General features: G+C 37.4%; 1 protein-coding gene across 8 annotated transcripts in view; it reads right to left on the bottom strand.

Moving 5' to 3' along the window:
* The window catches only part of CALD1 (caldesmon 1), a 178,623-nt gene that overhangs the window by 123,723 nt on the left and 35,924 nt on the right, over positions 1–18,976 (bottom strand). For 2 of the 8 annotated variants that reach the window (XM_068549484.1, XM_068549482.1), the window contains exon 2: positions 15,369–15,409. The exons of the other annotated variants lie outside the window; for them this stretch is intronic. The gene's annotated coding sequence lies outside the window, so the exon portion shown is untranslated. The remainder of the gene's footprint in view (positions 1–15,368; positions 15,410–18,976) is intronic. 8 annotated transcript variants of the gene reach the window in all.

The following is an 18,976-nucleotide window of genomic DNA, read 5'->3' as shown; positions in this document are numbered from 1 at the left end:
ACCACCACGATCATTATCATTATCAACAAGCACTGATGTTTGTTTGTATTATCTGTAAGGCACTGTGTTAAATGCTAGGGTTCCAATGAGTGATAACAAATGGTACAATTAATTTTTATGTATATTAAATTTTCCAAAGGATATAGTCTTCATGGCACTCTTCTGCCTATGTGGCTATGTATGGCTTCTTTACTTTTTTAATTGAATATATATTATTTACCATGTATTATTTTATTTTTAAATAACAGTGTTATTAAGATATAGTTCACATACTACACAATTCATCTATTTAAGTATATAATTCAATAGTTTTTAGTATATTCAGAGTTGTGCAATCATCACCACAATCTTAGAACATTTTCCATCACCCCCCAAAAATCCCTATAGCCTTTAGCCACCTCCCCCCCACTGCTGAAATAGCCCCTATATCTCCCAGCCCTAAACAACTACAAATCTATATTTTATTTCTATAGAGTTCCCTGTTGTGGACATTTCATATGAATAGAATCATATAATATGTGGTCTTTTGTGACTGAGTTCTTTCACTTAGAACAATGTTTTCAAGGTTCATCCATATGGTAGCATGTATCAGTATTTCTTTCCTTTTTAAGGCCAAATAATATTCCATTGTATGGATATATCACAATTTGTTTATCCATTTCGTTTGTTGATGGGCATTTGGGTTGTTTCCATCTTTTGGCTATTGTGAATAATGTTGCTATAAACATTTGTGTACAAGTTTTTGTGCACACATATGTTCTCATTTCTCTTCGGTATATACCTGGGAGTGGACTTGCAGGGTTATATGGTAATTATTCTATGTTTAATTGTTTGAGGGACTATGAGACATTTTTCCAAAGTGGGTGCACCATTTTATATTCCCACCAGCAGTGTATGAGGGCTCTGATTTTCCTACATCCTTGCTATGCAAGATGAATAACTTATAAATATATCTCCTGTGCAGTAAACTTCAGGCATATAGAATAAGTTTGATAATTGTAAGTTTAAATAAATCGAACTCATTAGTTCCAATAGACTCTCAGTTTATTAACAATCTCAGTACTCAGGAGTTTTGGATATTCACAAAGAAGCAATGCCCTAATTCAGTACTTTCTGGTTGAGACTACAGGTAATCAAAGCAATTGGATTATTTATTCAGTTCAGTCAACTCAGTGGAAAATTTGAGCACACTTTATTGATTTAGTGAATTGATTTTCTTGTTTCTGTTATATAATATGTACTTTGTTTAAAGTATTCTTAAAACTTTTTCTAGTGTTAGCTTTGACTACTGATTAAAATTTAAGTACCTGAGAACAGGGCTGTATATTATATATTTTTTATGGCCAGTTGCTTAAGATGAGCAAAAACACAAAGCAAAATAACACTGAAAGTGGAATGATCCTGTGCCTCTTCTCTACCTTCTAACCAGCTAGCACTGCCCAACTTTCTCTTCCATTCCAGGGCTGTGTGCCGAGACCTAATCCAGTCATTGTGAAGCACAAAACTCTGACACGGAATCTGAACAGTGGTAGGGCTGTGGGCTCAGGTCAGAACCTAGAATCACCTTGTCTTACCCATGTAACAAAGGCAAAACCATCAATGTGTGTAGCCCTGAAAAAAATTTGCTGGTTGATGTCATTCCTCAGCATTTAAAAAAAATCAGTCTCTGCATAATTCATTTGCACATTTAACTCAAAGAGTAGCCAGTGAAGGCTGTAATCCCATGGATGAGATACAGAGGCCTTTACACTAGAAAACTGGTAAAACATCACACTCACTCTGTCTCTGTTCATCATCACCCAGTTATCGGAATGTTTGTGGTCTTGGAAACTGGACATCGGCAAACACAGCAAAATAACAATGCACAGGGGACCATTTTGTGCACAGGGCCCTGGGAAGGGCCAGTGGAATTCCTCTGATCAGTCTCCTTTTGACTTTTTCCCAGAGACCTTGTTTCTGCACTGAAATGTCTGGAATGCTTGGTAGGGACGAAGTGGGTTGGTCACAGGGCAATTATGCTACTATCATCAATGAGATCAGCCATTTGTGGACTGATTTCCAAGTGACTAGTGGTATCACCAGTGGGTTAAGAATACAAATGATAGCAATTTTACAGTAAACAGAACTTTCACATTCCTTTTCCCAAATGATTTTCATGTCAAGCCTGGAGATCAGTAAGACAAATATTATTGGCAACATTTTATAAATGGGACCTAGAGAGTCCTGGAGAGGTTAAATGGTTTACCCAAGGCCTCTCAGCTAGTGGTGAGTAGATCCAGGTCCCCAAATCTGTTCTCTTTGCAGAACACCATTCTGCCTCTTGTTGGTTACTTCACAACCAAGTTCATTCAGCAGGAGCTGGTTATTTTTTATTTTAAGACAAATCAATCACTACATTTATTTTTAGAAAACAGATGAATCCACTGATTTGGTTCCCAACTGCTATCATGGGATAAAAATTTTCAAAATGACAATCCTGAGAACTGATTCTTTGTGACCCTTGCAATTTGCACTGTCTTTGCAGTAATAACATAGTGGGGGGAGTGTTACAACTGATAAATCCTTCAAGTAACCATCCTAACCCCAAAGCATCTGAACATCAAAATAGATCTGTCAAGGTATGGTGGCCCACCACAGTGGCTTTCCACGTGAAGTCTCGATCTCAGCATCATTACCTGTGAAGTGTACCATCAGAAATTTGAGGTTTCATGTGATTTACTGTTTTTAAAAACATTAGGAAGGATTCAAGGTTATCTCTATAAACTTGCTTCTCACTCAGCTTTATTCCTGGAATCCTTCTTGAGTGGAAGAAAAGGCTTTCCTATGTGTGTTCCCATGAGTGAGGCTTCCCTGTGAATATCATTCCGCAGGCATGACACGTGGAGAAAAAAATTTCGAGATCTGCTCTTCTTCTATTTCTATATCATGAGACAAAACATCAGGCCCAGTTTGAGATTCTATTTCCAGTTAAGAAATGGAAGTTGCTAAGGATGTAGCAGAGACAGAGAGCGACAAGATCTCTGCCCTCACAGAGCTAACTCCCTAGTGAGAAAATCAATAAATATTAAACTATTTATATCTTATTCACTTTTTTGTTGTATTTTGGCTTGAGTTCTTTTTTTTTAATTTTTCTTTGTGGTAAGAACTGTTAACATGTGATCTACTCTCTTAACATCTTCTTCACTTCTGTATCCCCAGTGCCTTGCGCAGTTCTGAGCACATATTAGTTTCTCGGTAAATATGTGTTAGTGAATAAATAAATGAAGTCTCCAGATGTTCAAACTTTTCCATTTCTAAATCTTGATTCATTATCCAGTGTCATTCTTTCTGGGACCAGATTGAAAGTGGATACAAAGAGGACAATCAGAATCTCGCTGAAGCCTGGTACTAACAATTTTATTGGCAATTATATTAGATGGTTGATGGTAATGTGGACAGTATCCCAGCGTCAATCTGTTATAGCCACAAACTTAAACCCAGGCTGCTATCTTTTAAAAAACTGTGTGTGGTTAAACAAACGGAGCATGGAGTGAAGACACAGATGGATCAATAAAACCCATTTTCACATTAATACAATATTTCAAATTTAACATCCTACAATAAATTTATCTTTAAAGAACAGCATTTTTTAAACATAGCATCTGTCTTTATTCATATGCCAACAAAAATACTAACAGAAGCCTCATCAGAGACAACATTTATAGCTGAGTTGATTGAATTAAGTGAAAGAGATAAATTAGTTCAACAAAACCTTTTGGGCAACTGCCACCAAATAATTTCACATTGGGCAGCTCTCTGTCTTTTGAAATGGAAATTCTGGCATTACGAAGGCACATGTAAGCTGAATAGAGCTGACATATATATAACTGTAAAACATAGGAAAATGTACTTTTCAGAGACAAGACAACAATCCTTACATGTTTGGAACATAAAATGTGATTGTGACAAATCACTGCTAAAGAATGAAAAACAAATAACGACTGTAACTCAAAACAACTAAGCTTACATACAAATGCCATCCTAGAATCTTGGATAGAACTATAAATACATTATGTGAAATATACTACAAGTGTGAGAGAGGAAAACATTAAATTTAGGCAGAATTTAAATGGTATCAAGGCTGCACAGATACTTAGGTTGTTTGGGCAGTGTTTTTTTTCTTCTCTCTCTCTGAGCCCTTTCATTTCCTGATGTGCCTCAAAAGGAAAAGCTCAGAGATGAAAATAAAAACGGTCCTTATTATGTTTTCAGGCTATTTGAATCCAAAGGAGGGAAATCCAGGAGTGCAGGCACTTGATCATAAGATCCCTGAGTGAGCAATCACATTTTTATACCATTTACATCCCCATAGCAACTCATGCAGTACTCATCAATTATTTACTGGCAGGCTGAAATACTGATGCTTTTCAAGACTACTTTTGTTTCTATTCTACTTTATTGCAAAAGGTTCCAGATCATTAAATCTGTAAAGTCAGACCTATCTCTGAAAGCTATTAGTTATACATCTTATTATGGAGAATATACAAATATGAATTTCATTCTATTATAGAAAATATAGAAATATATGTAGAAAACAATCTTAAAGTCTCTTAATCCCTCCCGCCCTAAGATTACTTTAAAGTTTAAATATATCTCCTTCTGGTTTTCTTCACTAACACATATGATCCTATTTTTAAAACAAATTTATTATGTTATGTGTTCAGTTTTTTCACTTATACATATTTTCCTACACCATTCATTTAACATGATTAATAATGTCATTGTTTATATAATCATTCCCCTATCACTGGACATATATTTCAAGTTTGGGCTATTATAAGTAATGCTGTAATGGACATTCTTGTACATAAATCTTTATCCCTAAATCTCGATCACTTTGTTTTTAACTGCTAAGTAATGTAGAGGGTGATTCCAAGGGATCAAACTGATCACATTTTCTTTATGTGAATTCTTGTTTTCAAATAACCAACTGGAGAAGTTGGGACAGTAACTACAATGTCACCAAAATATTTGTAAATGAGTTACAGCAAATAATATAGCAAGACAAAATTGTAAAGGTCTCTGGTATCATCCATTCACTGCCAAGATTATAGAAAAACTCCCCCTAAAAGTTGTCTTTAAGAACCTAATTTTCAAGATTAACCAATTTGGGCCTTGAGAAATGAGATAATTCAAAAGTGTAGCAAATTAAACTATTATAACAAACACATTATATGTAGATACACACAGTGGAAGGGAAGAGAAGGAATAAGTCCTAGTAGTGAGGTAACCCATAGCATCATAGGAGAGCCACTGGTGGTTTGAGAAGGTCTGGTTAGGAAGTGTCAATAGTGGGCTTAATGCTTAGGGTGCAAGTACTCTGAAGGTGGGGTTTATACTTTACACTTTTGTTTCCTCTCTACAACTCACAAAATATTCAAGAACTCCTCCTTTTTCTTTTGGCAAAAAGAATATAATTGAACATAGTCGATAATCCCTGAATTGTTCCCATCTTCAAAAATGGCACCAGCATTCACTGGGCCGCTTGAGCCCTGACTTGGGAGCCTCTCCAGACATTTCTTCCTCACCAGCTATTCTCCGCCACTCCCCATGCAATAAATTACGAAGTCTAGTGATCCTCCCTCCAGAATATTTACTAGAAACAGTCCATTCGTCTTCACCATTGTTGCTACCACTCTAATCCAAGCCACTTTATCTCATCTGGGCCATTCAGGAGATGCCTTACTGGTCTCTTTATTCGAATCTTCTGGCTTTCTGCAAATCATGATCTTTTTAAAAACGTTAATCTGATCAGATAACTGCCCTGCTTAAAATACCTCTATACCTTCATAGTGCAGTTAGATTATATATTCAATTATTTATCACAACCCACACTTTTGTTTGTGATTTGGCCCAACATACATCTCCAGTTTCCTCTGGTACCACAATTTTTGTGATCTGGTCGCACTAGCTTTCTTTCAATATCTTGCATGGATCCAAATCTTGCAGGCCATAGAGCCTTGGGTCATGCTGTTTTCTAAGACTAAAATGATTCCCCTACCCTTCCTTAGTAATACCAGCACATTTCTCACCTGGATAATCCTTAGTTTTCCTTAAACCCTCGAAGTCAAAGGTTTTGCAATACTCACAAAACACTGATTTTTGTGTTATAGCACAAGCACAAGATACATGTTAAAAGCTTTAAGTATCCTATCCATTTATTGCCAAGATATAGCAAATTAAAATTATTGTATTAGATATACAGATTTTTAAGATTTTTTTCCTTCGTGTTATTCTCTTTCATGGCTCTGTTATTTATCTTCATGTACAATTACAATTTGTAATGACATTTATGTTTGGATATCTGTTTATTTAATGTTTGTCTTTCCTACCAGGTTGAAAGCTCCATGAAGGCATGCCTGCCTTTATTTTTTAAACCACTGATCCCCTAGCACTTTGCAATTACCTAAGATATAGTAATCACTCAACAAATATGTATAAAATGAACAAATGGACAAGAAACAGTCAAAATATTTCAAAGGAATATCTAGTGACAAGACAGTCAGGGAAACTTTACAGGTTTATCACCTATTTTCAGAGAGGATATTCATTAAGAGCTTGTCATTGGCTAACTGCTCAATTAACTGAATAAATGAAAGAATATATGGGTGAATTTTTATTAGCTGTCAAGCAGAATATGGTAAGTTCTGAATGAAAGGCAGATACCTATACCAAAGCAACCAGTTAAATAACTTGCTGCTACCACTTTCCTCTAAAAGTAGTTTGAAAGAGAAAGCATGGAAAGCACACAAATATGCTTCCCATCGTAATAGCTGAATCATGCATTATCTTATTTGATTCTCATAAGAACGCTATGAGATACAGAGTATATCATCTCCATTTGACAAAAATGAAATTAAGTCCAATGTCTATGATTACTCGTAATGCAGTGGGTCCAGAACTCAAACACTGAATTTCTTTTCTTTTTTTAAAAATAAATTTATTTATTTATTTATTTTTTGGTTGCATTGGGTCTTCATTGCTGTGCGCGGGCTTTCTCTAGTTGTGGCAAGCGGGGGCTACTCTTCATTGTGGTGCGTGGGCTTCTCATTGCAGTGGCTTCTCTTGTTGCAGAGCACAGGCTCTAGGTGCATGGGCTTCAGTAGTTGTGGCACATGGGCTCAGTAGGTGTGGCATGCAGGCTCAGTAGTTGTGGCACACGGGCTTAGTTGCTCCGCGGCATGTGGCATCTTCCCAGACCAGGGATTGAACCTTTGTCACCTGCATTGGCAGGCAGATTCTTAACCACTGTGCCACCAAGGAAGCCCCAAACTGAATTTCTAACCCTAGAGACTGAGTAATAAGCGCAAGAGTGGAAAATCATGAGATAGCTAATGTGATTTTGTTCTGATATCCTCCTCTGCATCGGTGATAAGTTTGGTTGGGCTTTTAATAAATTGATACAGACTTTCAATAAGAAACAAATAAATACCAAAATCTTCCCAAGTCTTCCAGCTTAAAAATCTGATTTTGGTCTCAACTGCTATTCCTAATAATTTTGAGATTGGCAAGATTTTATTTTCCTTTCCAGTCATATTTGAAAATATACTCTGAGCCACATTTGTCTCTATTCCTTTTAAACCAGTGAGAAAAGGCTCCCAAGAAAACTGTCTTGGTACAGAAACCTACTCATACACCAGCTGTGATATTGGCTTATTTCCATATAACCTAATATGGCTAAGAAAATGTTTGACTGGAACAGAGTGAGGATTGCCAAGCTCAACAACTTTTTAGTAGGAAAATTGCCACAGAGTCCTCTGTTTAGACATCATGTAGTTGCCGTTCAGATGCTAATGCTTATCCATTCACATCAACAAAACTGTAACAACCTTTATGCAGTAACAAAAATCAGATACCTGCCCCTTTTGCCCACTCACAGGCAAAATGAATGAAAAAAAGCTGCCCCAAAAGGCTCTGGATGATAGTATATTGAACACGTTGCCCTTCTTGGGTTATAAAGGCCCAGTGACTGGGAACACCCAATTCAGATTCTGCAGGAGGTCCTCTGAGTTTGCGTAAAATCAAGTAGCTTCAAACAGAAAAAAGGATGAAAGAAAATTCACCTCCACCATCTCCTATCATGGATTTACCAACATCTTCCTCAAATAACATCTCTGACTGACATTCTTGCTTCTTCTTACTTCTGGTACTCAGATATAGATATCAATATTATCTTAAATTTCACCCCTTCTCTCAATACAAATACAATGAATAGTCATCAAATCTGAGGATTCTACTTGGGCTGTTTCAGTCATGAGGGCTTCCTTGCTTCCATTCCCACTATTGTTTTTGTCGTTCATATACTTTTGTGCCTAGACCGTTACTATTGTCATCTGGCCAGGCACTGCAATTTCTTTAGTTGTTTTGAGGCGTGAGCAAATGTATAAAGTCAGGCAGATCTGGGTCTGAATTTCAGATCTGCCACTTATTTGCTGGATGACTTTTGCAGATTGTTTAATTTCTCTGTTAAAATGGAAAGCGTCTACTTTGCACGGCTGTTGTGGGAATTAAATGAGGTACCATGAAGTAGTATGGCACCTGACATGAAGAAAACACTCAGTAAATGTCAGCAAATTCCCATGTTCTGCTTCTATCCTCTTCCTAATCTCATTGCATTCTGTATACTAGTGCTGGATTATTTTCCTAACTATGTATGCAGAAATTGAAGGTGAAAAATATACCCACTGACCCCTGAAATTTGCCTTGGTCATTGAGGAAGGGAGCACTGCCTAAAAATTCAATCTGGACCAAGTTAAAGAAAAACTAATGTCAAAATGTTTGTTGTGTCTTAGAGTTACTAGGGGCATAAGCCTAGGGCAGATGACTGTTTTTTTTGTTTGTTTGTTTGTTTGTTTGTTTTACAAAAACCCTGCAGCTAACAGGACACTCTCATCCCTTTTCCTCTTACAAATCTTTTTTTTTTTTTTTAACATCTTTATTGGAGTATAATTGCTTTACAATGGTGTGTTAGTTTCTGCTTTATAACAAAGTGAATTAGCTATACATATACATATATCCCCATATCTCTTCTCTCTTGTGTCTCCCTCCCTCCCACTCTCCCTATCCCACCCCTCTAGGTGATCACAAAGCACAGAGCTGATCTCCTTGTGCTATGTGGCTGCTTCCCACTAGCTATCTATTTTACATTTGGTAGTGTATATATATCCATTCCACTCTCTCACTTTGTCCCAGCTTACCCTTCCTTCTCCCCATGTCCTCAAGTCCATTCTCTAGTAGGTCTGCGTCTTTATTCCCGTCTTGCCCCTAGGTTCTTCATGACTTTTTTTTTTTTAGATTCCATATATATGTGTTAGCATACTGTATTTGTTTTTCTCTTTCTGACTTACTTCACTCTGTATGATAGACTCTAGGTCCATCCACCTCACTACAAATAACTCAATTTCGTTTCTTTTTATGGCTGAGTAATATTTCATTGTATATATGTGCCACATCTTCTTTATCCACTCCTCTGTCGATGGACACGTAGGTTGCTTCCATGTCCTGGCTATTGTAAATAGAGCTGCAATGAATATTGTGGTACATGACTCTTTTTGAATTATGGTTTTCTCAGGGTATATGCCCAGTAGTGGGATTGCTGGGTCGTATGGTAGTTCTATTTTTAGCTTTTTAAGGAACCTCCATACTGTTCTCCATAGTGGCTGTATCAATTTACATTCCCACCAACAGTGCAAGAGGGTTCCCTTTTCTCCACACCCTCTCCAGCATTTATTGTTTGTAGATTTTTTGATGGTGGCCATTCTGACCCGTGTGAGGTGATACCTCATTGTAGTTTTGATTTGCATTTCTCTAATGATTAGTGATGTTGAGCATTCTTTCATGTGTTTGTTGGCAATCTGTATATCTTCTTTGGAGAAATGTCTATTTAGATCTTCTGCCCATTTTTGGATTGGGTTGTTGTTTTTTTTTTGATATTGAGCTGCATGAGCTGCTTGTAAACTGTTTTGTTTTGTTTATGTAAGTACTTTGACCTTTCTTTGCTTCTGTAAAAGATGAACAACACCTCCAACCCCACGTCGCTTGGGAGAGAATTAAGGCAAAGAGCTAAAAAGCTGATTTCTTTCTCATATACCAGTCTCATGTAACTTCTGATTTAAAATATTTCATTTTAAACTGTGATCCAGTCTGGACTATACTGTAAGGTCCCTCTACCACTTGAAACCATTCATCAGAGTCTGTTTTAAACAACATAGCTTTGAGGAATGAGGAAAAAAGGAATTTTTCCATGCTCAGGGTGAAGGCGAGAAAGACAGGAAGGGATGGAAAGCTGTAAGAGGGTGACAGGAATTTGGAGCAGGCGGTGACGGAAAAACATAGGCATTCCCACCACTCTGTCTCTTTCTTGGGGATTCCCAGAAATACGGAGATGGAGGCCCTAATAATTTTACTTGGAAAAGAAAGAGTAACCCAGGAAGAACTTTGTCGTTTGCCGGTTACATACTTGTGAACAATTAATCAACAATCCAAAAACTATTATAAGTAAAATGTCTGTTATCATGATTAGTTTAAGTAATTCAGACAACTGTTGCTGCATAATGAAAAGTACTGGTTAGATGTGAAAAGACCTCAATTTTAGGTTCTGGTGACACTCCTAACTAGCCACGTAACTTTGGGCAAGTCACGAACTCTGCAGACCTCAGTCTCCTCAAGGGTAAAAGGATGAAGGGTGGAGTGGAGGAGCCCTGCTATCTGTGGATGAGACGGGCTGCAGTACTCAGGAAAGGCTTCACGGAGAAGATGGCTCTTAGAGAAGAGTTAACATTCAGATAACTAGCAAAAGAAAGGAGTGAGGACATTTCACTCTTGCTCAGGGAAAGAGCAAAGCCGTTTGAGCAGAAACACACAAGTTGAATTCACGAGTGAGCATGTTCAAAAGCCTGGCTGGGAGGGTTTGGGGAAGTGGGTTGTATTGATTATGTCCTTGGATGTCCATTTCACACTTTATTCTTTGGAGTAGACAGTAGGGGTTAGGATTTTTTATACAAATGATAGTTTGGGAAGATTGAGGGGACCAGCTAGTATGGAAATAAGTTTGGAGATTCTTGAAACCTGAATTAAAATGGTGATAATGAAACTGTGGAGGAAAAGACAGTCAATGAAGAATCGAGAAATACGCATTTATTTCCCCCAACATGTCTCATCTCCTCTGGTTAGTCTGTAGAGGTATCCCCTCTCAGATGCAATACTTAACTCTGACCCCTGGGTCTAAGTACTGAGCTATGAATGACTCATAAATCATTTGGGAGATTAATCTACAGGAAGGGCCAAGATCATTTTTTGTTGTAAGTATAAAATGACCTTGGGTTATTTTGCAAGTAGAGGTCTTTGCATTAATTGTATAACTGAATATAATCTTGTAAGTCTCACAAACCAACAATCAACTCCAACTGACTTCACTAAAGGAGAAATGTCCATATTATTCTGAAAGAATATACATATTATACACTAAGCAAACTTAGGCCTGCCTCTGTCTTATAAAGATTCATTTCCTGCTTCTTACATTTTTCTTGAAATCCAGCTAAAAGCAAGAGGTTAGCTCAGAACGAATGAGAAATTTCACCCTGAGGAAGCCCTGCAATGTAGAAAACCTTGATGCTCCCAATCACCTTTCCCTTTTCTTTGACATGGGAAGGTTTACACCACTTGTGCACAACTTGAAACCTAGCTCTTGGGGTTTGATGCTTATCTAGAACATCATACCACCCTAGTGGTCCTCAAGATGTAGTCCCCAGACCAGCAGCATCAGTGTCATACAGAAATTTATTAGAAATTGTGAAACTTTGGGGCCCCTTCCCACAACTACTGAATTAGAGACAGGGGAAGGGGCCTGGCAATCTGTGTTTTACAAGTTCCCCGGATGATTCCAATGCTAAAGTTTGAGACTCACTGTGTTAAAGTAGTATAGCAGGTGCCCGCAGCAATAAAAATGGTTAGCAATAAGTAAAAGCTACAGGGAAAAAAAACAGGAATATACATATTATAAGACTTCTACAAATCTGAAAGTTAGATTATGAAATTATCCTTACACAGAGAAAAAATATACTAATTTATCTCCCTCTTTAATACTTAGATATTTTATAGCAATTTAAAGACCTTGAACTATCCTAATTACTCATTAAAATAAATGATTTGAAAGAATAAATCCAAAATTAATTTTCTAGTAGCATTAACAAATTTGGCAAAGCAGATGTGCTTTAGCTGGGTACACAACATCCTCTTAACAGCTCTACGAACTAGAATGAGACAGCTGGAATCGAAGTCCAAGTCTACCAGAATGTATGACCCCATTCATTTTCTTTTTCTTTCTTTCTTTCTTCCTTTCTTTCTTTCTTTCTTGGCTGCGTTGGGTCTTCATTGCTGTGCGCGGGCTTTCTCTAATTGCGGCGAGCGGGGGCTACTCTTCGTTGTGGTGCGCAGGCTTCTCACTGCGGTGGTTTCTCTTGTTGCGGGAGCACGGGCTCTAGGCACATGGGCTTCAGTAGTTGCGGCACACAGGCTCAGTAGTTGTGGCTCGTGGGCTCTAGAGTGCAGGCTCAGCAGTTGTGGCACACAGGCCTAGTTGCTCTGCAGCATGTGGGATCTTCCTGGACCAGGGCTTGAACCGTGTCCCCTGCATTGGCAGGAGGATTCTTAACCACTGCACCACCAGGGAAGTCCCGACCCCATTCATTTTCTATTCAACTTTGCTCTCATCTTACAAATGTTACTTGCCTTGCCCTTTTCCCATCTCCCAATCCCTGCTTTATCTCAATCTTGATGCTTTGAAATGACAGTTTCAGGCCAAATAATAGAAGAATCTCTTCACATTATGGGTAGTAAACACTTGGAAAACATTATGTGCAGTGCTGGTACTGGGAATATAGGTTCAAGAAGAGTTTAGAGACATTATCGGATAATAGATTTAAAAGGGCCTCTGAAGGAAAGGAAAAGAAAAGAAGGCTTTAAGATAACATTAAGTTCTAGAGGTTTTAAAAGTTTCAAGGTATAAATTCCCACAATGGTCCCTTCTTGCCATCATCAGAGACACTGGGCTCTAGAATTCAAATCTGACTAAGTGAGATATATCTTAGATTCTAATACTTATAATAGTCTAATGACTTGTATATCAAATAGTCTCTTCATTTTTTTGTTGAGAAGTTATCATTACGATGGAAAATGGAAAAAGCAGAAGACTCCATGTGAGCAACTGAATGACAACTGGGAAGAAATTTATATTTATTATATACTAAGTGTGTGTCAAATGCCACGCATCTCTTTTTTAATGTTTCAAACAAACCCATGAGGAGAGTGTTTTTTCTCTCCATTTATAGAAGAGAAAATACAGGCTTGAGAGGTTAAGGAACCTGCCAAGCATCAGACAGAGGTGGAAGAGTTGGAACTAGAATGCACATCTTAATCTAGCCTCTTGCTACCACTCCAAAGGGAAACACTCGAAACAAGAAGGAAAGAAAGAAAAGGTTGTTCAGTTACCCAGTTATTTCATTCACTGTTGTTTGAACAGAAGCAATTGATGTCTTAAATCAATCTGATCAACGGCACAAAAACAGGTTGTTTGGATTTTTTTAAAGATTTGATTGAAAACCAGTTGTTTCAGTGGCCATATGTAGACCTGTACTTAATAAATGACCACCTTTGAGTCCCCCAGCTGGAAGAGTACAAAAGAACTCGGAGGCAAGTCAATGGCAATTTGCCACCCCAAACAAATTGCAGCATGTAAGCTCTGAAACTTGAATTACCCTTCAAGGATTAAAGTTCAGGACTGTGAAAAATTAAAAATGTTGCCTAGCCTAGGAAATAGCATATGAATCAAAAATATCATTACTAAGCTTAACTGCACTCCTAATCTTCCACTTTCATGACATCTAAACTGTTTTGTTATTCTTAATGGACCAAATCCCCTTTCTGGTAATGTTCTGGAAATTCTATTTTTGTGGTAATTTAAAAAATCATATGGCATGTTCTTTATATTTGGTTTATGTAGGAGTTAAGACCACTTCAAACATACTTTTCATTTTTATTCTGATGGCTATTTAATATTGTGTCATTCACTGGTTGAAATAAAAGTAGGTTAATCTGCAAAAATACATGAACACCCAAAAAGGATTGAACTGTATCTTTGAGAAATGATTTTTTTTTTTCAAAGTCAGACATCAAAGGCTGCATATTGCAGAAAGTTTATTTTGAGAAGCTTCAGTCAAAACAGTTTGGAAACTATGAAATGAGTCATTTTTTCTTAAAGAAATGTAACTTTGTCTATTCCCACTGCATTTTTGGTTTGGTAGGAGACATCTTTATTCCACAGGATTTTAAAAGCATGTTTAAGATTCCATAGGTTTAGTATTACATCACTAATGGTTTCTAATGAGATCCAGGCAATAGCAAGAAAGGGAAAAAAGAACAGCACAAAAGCTGAATTCTACAACACCAAGTACCATGTAAAAAGTGGAAAAGTCCATGCTTTATCTAAGGCTGAAGCCTTCTGGTAAAAAAAAAGGGGAAAAATTCACATTCTATCAACCAGATGTGGATGACAAGATACCTAATGTTTGGCAATTTGGAATCAGTTATCTAAGGGGCTGAATTTTTTACTTTTCATGCAGATGTTTGCTGCCCTGTAAACAGTGAAACGTGCAAATATCTAGGTACTGTATTCATTCTATTGAGTGCTTAAGGCCTTAGTTACTTGTTTGATTTTGTCCTCACAAACACCTTTTATGTAAAAATTATGCAAATTTTTCTTTTGAGATTATGTCAGTGTATACATAGGAGGATAATGTGAAAAATAAAATTTCCCCAAGCCTTCAGCAACTCTGGCATTTCAAGGAACATAGATGAGGAGACAGTTGCGGTGGGTAGGATGATCCACAGAGGAGATTAGTTTATTTGGTGAAAGATAATGGGTAAATGAGATAAATGGAGACTCTAGAATTTTTGCTTAAGGGCTCTGAGTTAAAATTTCCAACCTACGGATGGGTGCGATAATAACCACTAACACCAGTTTAAAACTTCATAGTGTCAAAACTTTCACTGTCATGATCACATTTGATCCTTATCACAAGCCTACTACATAGGAAGTTTTCTATGAAACTACCCGACAATTTCATCTCAAGGCAACTCAACAATTATTGACCTGAGTCCAGAGCTTCCATGTGTAAAGTACTGTACTAGTCACAGTGGAGAGGGAGGGAAACAAAGGTAAATTAAAGCATAGTTTTTGCCTTCAAAGTACTTACAACCTTGTCAGGGAGATAGACGCGACCAACTGTATCACAAAATAGAAAGCTGAGTACAAAAAATGCAATAAAACATACCTAATTCTCTTCAAATGAAGTAGCACAAGTTGCTTTAAGGTCTGGGGAGGAAGTTTGAAAAAGTGATGGTAAGAGGCCCTGTTTTAGAAATTTGAAATACTTTTATACAAGGAGGTATCAATGTCATAAATTATTTATAGTGTTAGCTTTCATTCATATGACAATTATCAAACACCTACAACATTCCAAGTGTATGCTAGTTAGTATTTTTCTTTTAAAAAATGGTAACATTAAATTTTGTCAAATTTCTTATGAAAATCACCACATTATGACATTCAACTGAAGAATAAAATCTCCATCAGTCTACTAAATGTCTTGTTTGTACCATGCTGGGGAACAAGTTTGACAAGTGAACTGATCAAACTCATGTCTTGTTTAGACACGTGATTCTAGAAATTCTAGAAAGTCTCTCTTCATTCCATTTACTCATTGTCATTCACCAGACAAATTGTCAGAACAAAACAAGGAGGTATAACATTTTCCCACATACCTGGCAAACCTCATTTTGGGCCCAGACATTAGCATAGTAAAAGATAGCTATTGGCATCTCATTAAACAGAAAATTCTAAAAATGAACATTTCTGATTTCCCTTCAAAGTATAACTTCAACTTGGCAAGCAGTACTCTATCTAAAATAATACAGAGTTGCCCAAGGATGGGCGCCATCTTGAGCAAGAATTTGGTGAAAAGTCACAAAGTTGTCAGTTGTTTTGTGATTTTAGTCTTAACTGTTTTGTTAATAGTTTAGGACTTTCCCCTATAATATAAGTGTCTGGCCAATAGGAGAATTTGGTGTGCTGTAGTTTACCCATTTTTATAAGAATTATTTGCTAAATCTTTGAAGGAAACAAGGAAATGATGGATGGATGGATGGATGGATGGATAGAAGACAGACTGGGGTTATAATTGTTGTTGTTTGAACTACAGATGTTATCTTTAGACATTACCTGACTCTCTACTATAAGACACAGGGAAATTTGTACACTTAACACTTTTTTTAACAGTCCCTCCTTTCCCCATTTTAAAATAATATCATTATTATTTTTAGTTGTTAAGGTATAATTTTTAACCATAATACTGACAGTTGTTTAGCCTTAGTTTTATATTTAAATTAATTATAAATGTAGTCTAAGATTAATGTAAAACAACATGTTACATTATTAGTCTTCTTTTAAATCTTTCAAAATAATGGGTACGCTCACATATATTTTAAAGTCAAAACTTCTATAGTTCTCCACCACCCCCTGCTTCTTCTTACCCCACCTTCCAGGAAAAAAATATTTGGCCAATGTTGCAAAGTAACACATAGATTTTTTTTTTAATTGGGCAACTGTGGACATCTAGTGTTTACAGAGAATCTCATTTTAAATTATATTAATCACTAAAGGTGCAAGATAGACCTTCAGATCATCTAAACATTTCTAATGGATAATACGGTCAAAAAGTCTTCTTCCAGTAGCTGAGAAGATGATTTTTCTCTATACTATACACTACTTTCTATATACTTTGTACTATATAAGATTTCCTCCAATATTCTGTATATCCCATAATGGTAACTGAATAGGATCATCCAACATCTAGACTTTCATATATCTTTCAGCAGTCTTTTAGTCCCAGAAGTATTTTATCTGGAAGATTAAATGTGCTCAACCTATTTTTACCTGTGACAGATTTCTCCTAGATTTTATTGCTCTTCTTTGCAAAAACAGAACTGAGGACTTCCCTGGTGGCGCAGTGGTTAAGAATCCGCCTGCCAATGCAGGGGACACAGGTTCGAGCCCTGGTCCGGAAGATCCCACATGCCACGGAGCAACTAAGCCTGTGCACCACAACTACTGAGCCCACGTGCCACAACTACTGAAGCCTGCGTGCCTAGAGCCCGTGCTCCGCAGCAAGAGAAGCCACCGCAATGAGAAGCCCACACACCCACACTCGCTAAAACTAGAGAGAGCCTGCAGGCAGCAATGAAGACCCAACACAGCCCAAAAAAAAAAAAAAAAAAAAACAGAACTGAATATTTTCCTGTGGAAACCAACAGACTTGGGAGTAAAATGGCTAAAAGGGCAGCTCTATTCATAGCTTTCAGATTACTGTCCATCTGCACAGTGTTGAAATCATCAGATCAGTCAGTTTAACCTTTCTATAGTGTAGACAGACCACCCTTATCAGTATGAACTGAAGTTACACTTAGACTATGCCTTAGAAGTTTCTGGTTACCACATATACAGACATGGACTCAAAATTCCCTTTTTAGATCCAAATTCTCATGAAAATCAAACTGAACTGAGTAGAAGGGTGAAACATAAGCACATTAACAAAATTATAAGACCATGTCTGATTTTCACTAGATCCATTATTTCAGTTCCTGTTCTCTTTTAGGGTATATTTTCATGGCTATCTTAATCTTTTCTTTAAAAGCATGTGTTTTATGTGTAGTCATTGTGGGGTTCTACAATGATTCTACACAATAGCTTCTTAGCTGTTAACTGAATTTTACAAAACTTGACAGAGATGATTTCAACACTGTTGGGCTGGGTTGAGGTTCTGAAGATAAACACTTTTGTTAAGCAATCTGTAGTATCCCAAACACTAAGGGTGTGGATGTCATTTGGGCCTCATGACACCAGCTCAAAACAACACATTTATAGGATTCACTATGTGCTAGACACAGTGTTAAGCAAAGAGAATAAAATTATAAACATGAGAGACATTGTCCCCGTCCTATTAAGTTTGCAGTCTAGTAGGGACATGAAAATCAAATATCACAATGCAGTGTGATAATCTTGCTCTAGAGAAAGAATCGGGCATTGTCATAGCACAGAAAGAGGTTATTAGCCAAACTTGAATCTGTTAAGCTTTCCTGAGGAAGTGACATCCAAGCTGAGACTTAAGGTAGTGGAGTGAGAGGGCATAGAACGGCGTGGAGAATCCTCCTTAATTTCCCAGAGAGAGCCATTTATGCCTCAAATGTGTTCTCCATGCTAGGCCCTTGCTTCTTTATCCTGGGCCTCATCTGGGGTCACTCCTCGCCCTGGTCAGATTCCTTGTCCTCAGTTCCTCTTTCTTTTAGCAGCATCAGGAGAGCTCACAGAGGAGAGGAGTAGAAGACATTTGTCTAGGATTTGGATCTGGATTTACTGCCTTTCCTTTCAAAGAAAGGCCCTCTTTAGAGTGGCCAGTTCAGATTTTCCTCAGTGATTGAACATGATAGAAATCTCTACCACATACCTCTGGCACCCTGTCTCCTGTTTTTCCCTCCTAAAGTTTTCCATTACAAATAAACAAAAATGTTGGCATGTGGACTACTGCCACTGGTTGACTGCTTGGTTTCGATCTTGGAGTGTGTCACAGACACCAACTTCACGTTGCATCCAGCAGCCTCCTGGAGCATGGCTGTGATCTGACCTGCTTCTGTGGTAACCCACAGAAGCTCTGGCACAGCGGTGGGTCATTCAGTTACATTTTCCAGAGAGGAGTGATAATTGCAAGATTTACTGAGTGGAGAAATATGACCCATTAGATTCAGCCTAAAAATAATTTTTGCTCTGAAAAACAAAAATCTAATTACTTTGCTCTTCACTATGAAAAACTGGGTTCATCTGGGTACA

This window comes from Eschrichtius robustus, chromosome 8 (genome assembly GCF_028021215.1).
Source record: "Eschrichtius robustus isolate mEscRob2 chromosome 8, mEscRob2.pri, whole genome shotgun sequence".
Lineage (NCBI taxonomy): Eukaryota > Metazoa > Chordata > Mammalia > Artiodactyla > Eschrichtiidae > Eschrichtius > Eschrichtius robustus.
This window is presented reverse-complemented; position numbering and strand designations above follow the sequence as displayed.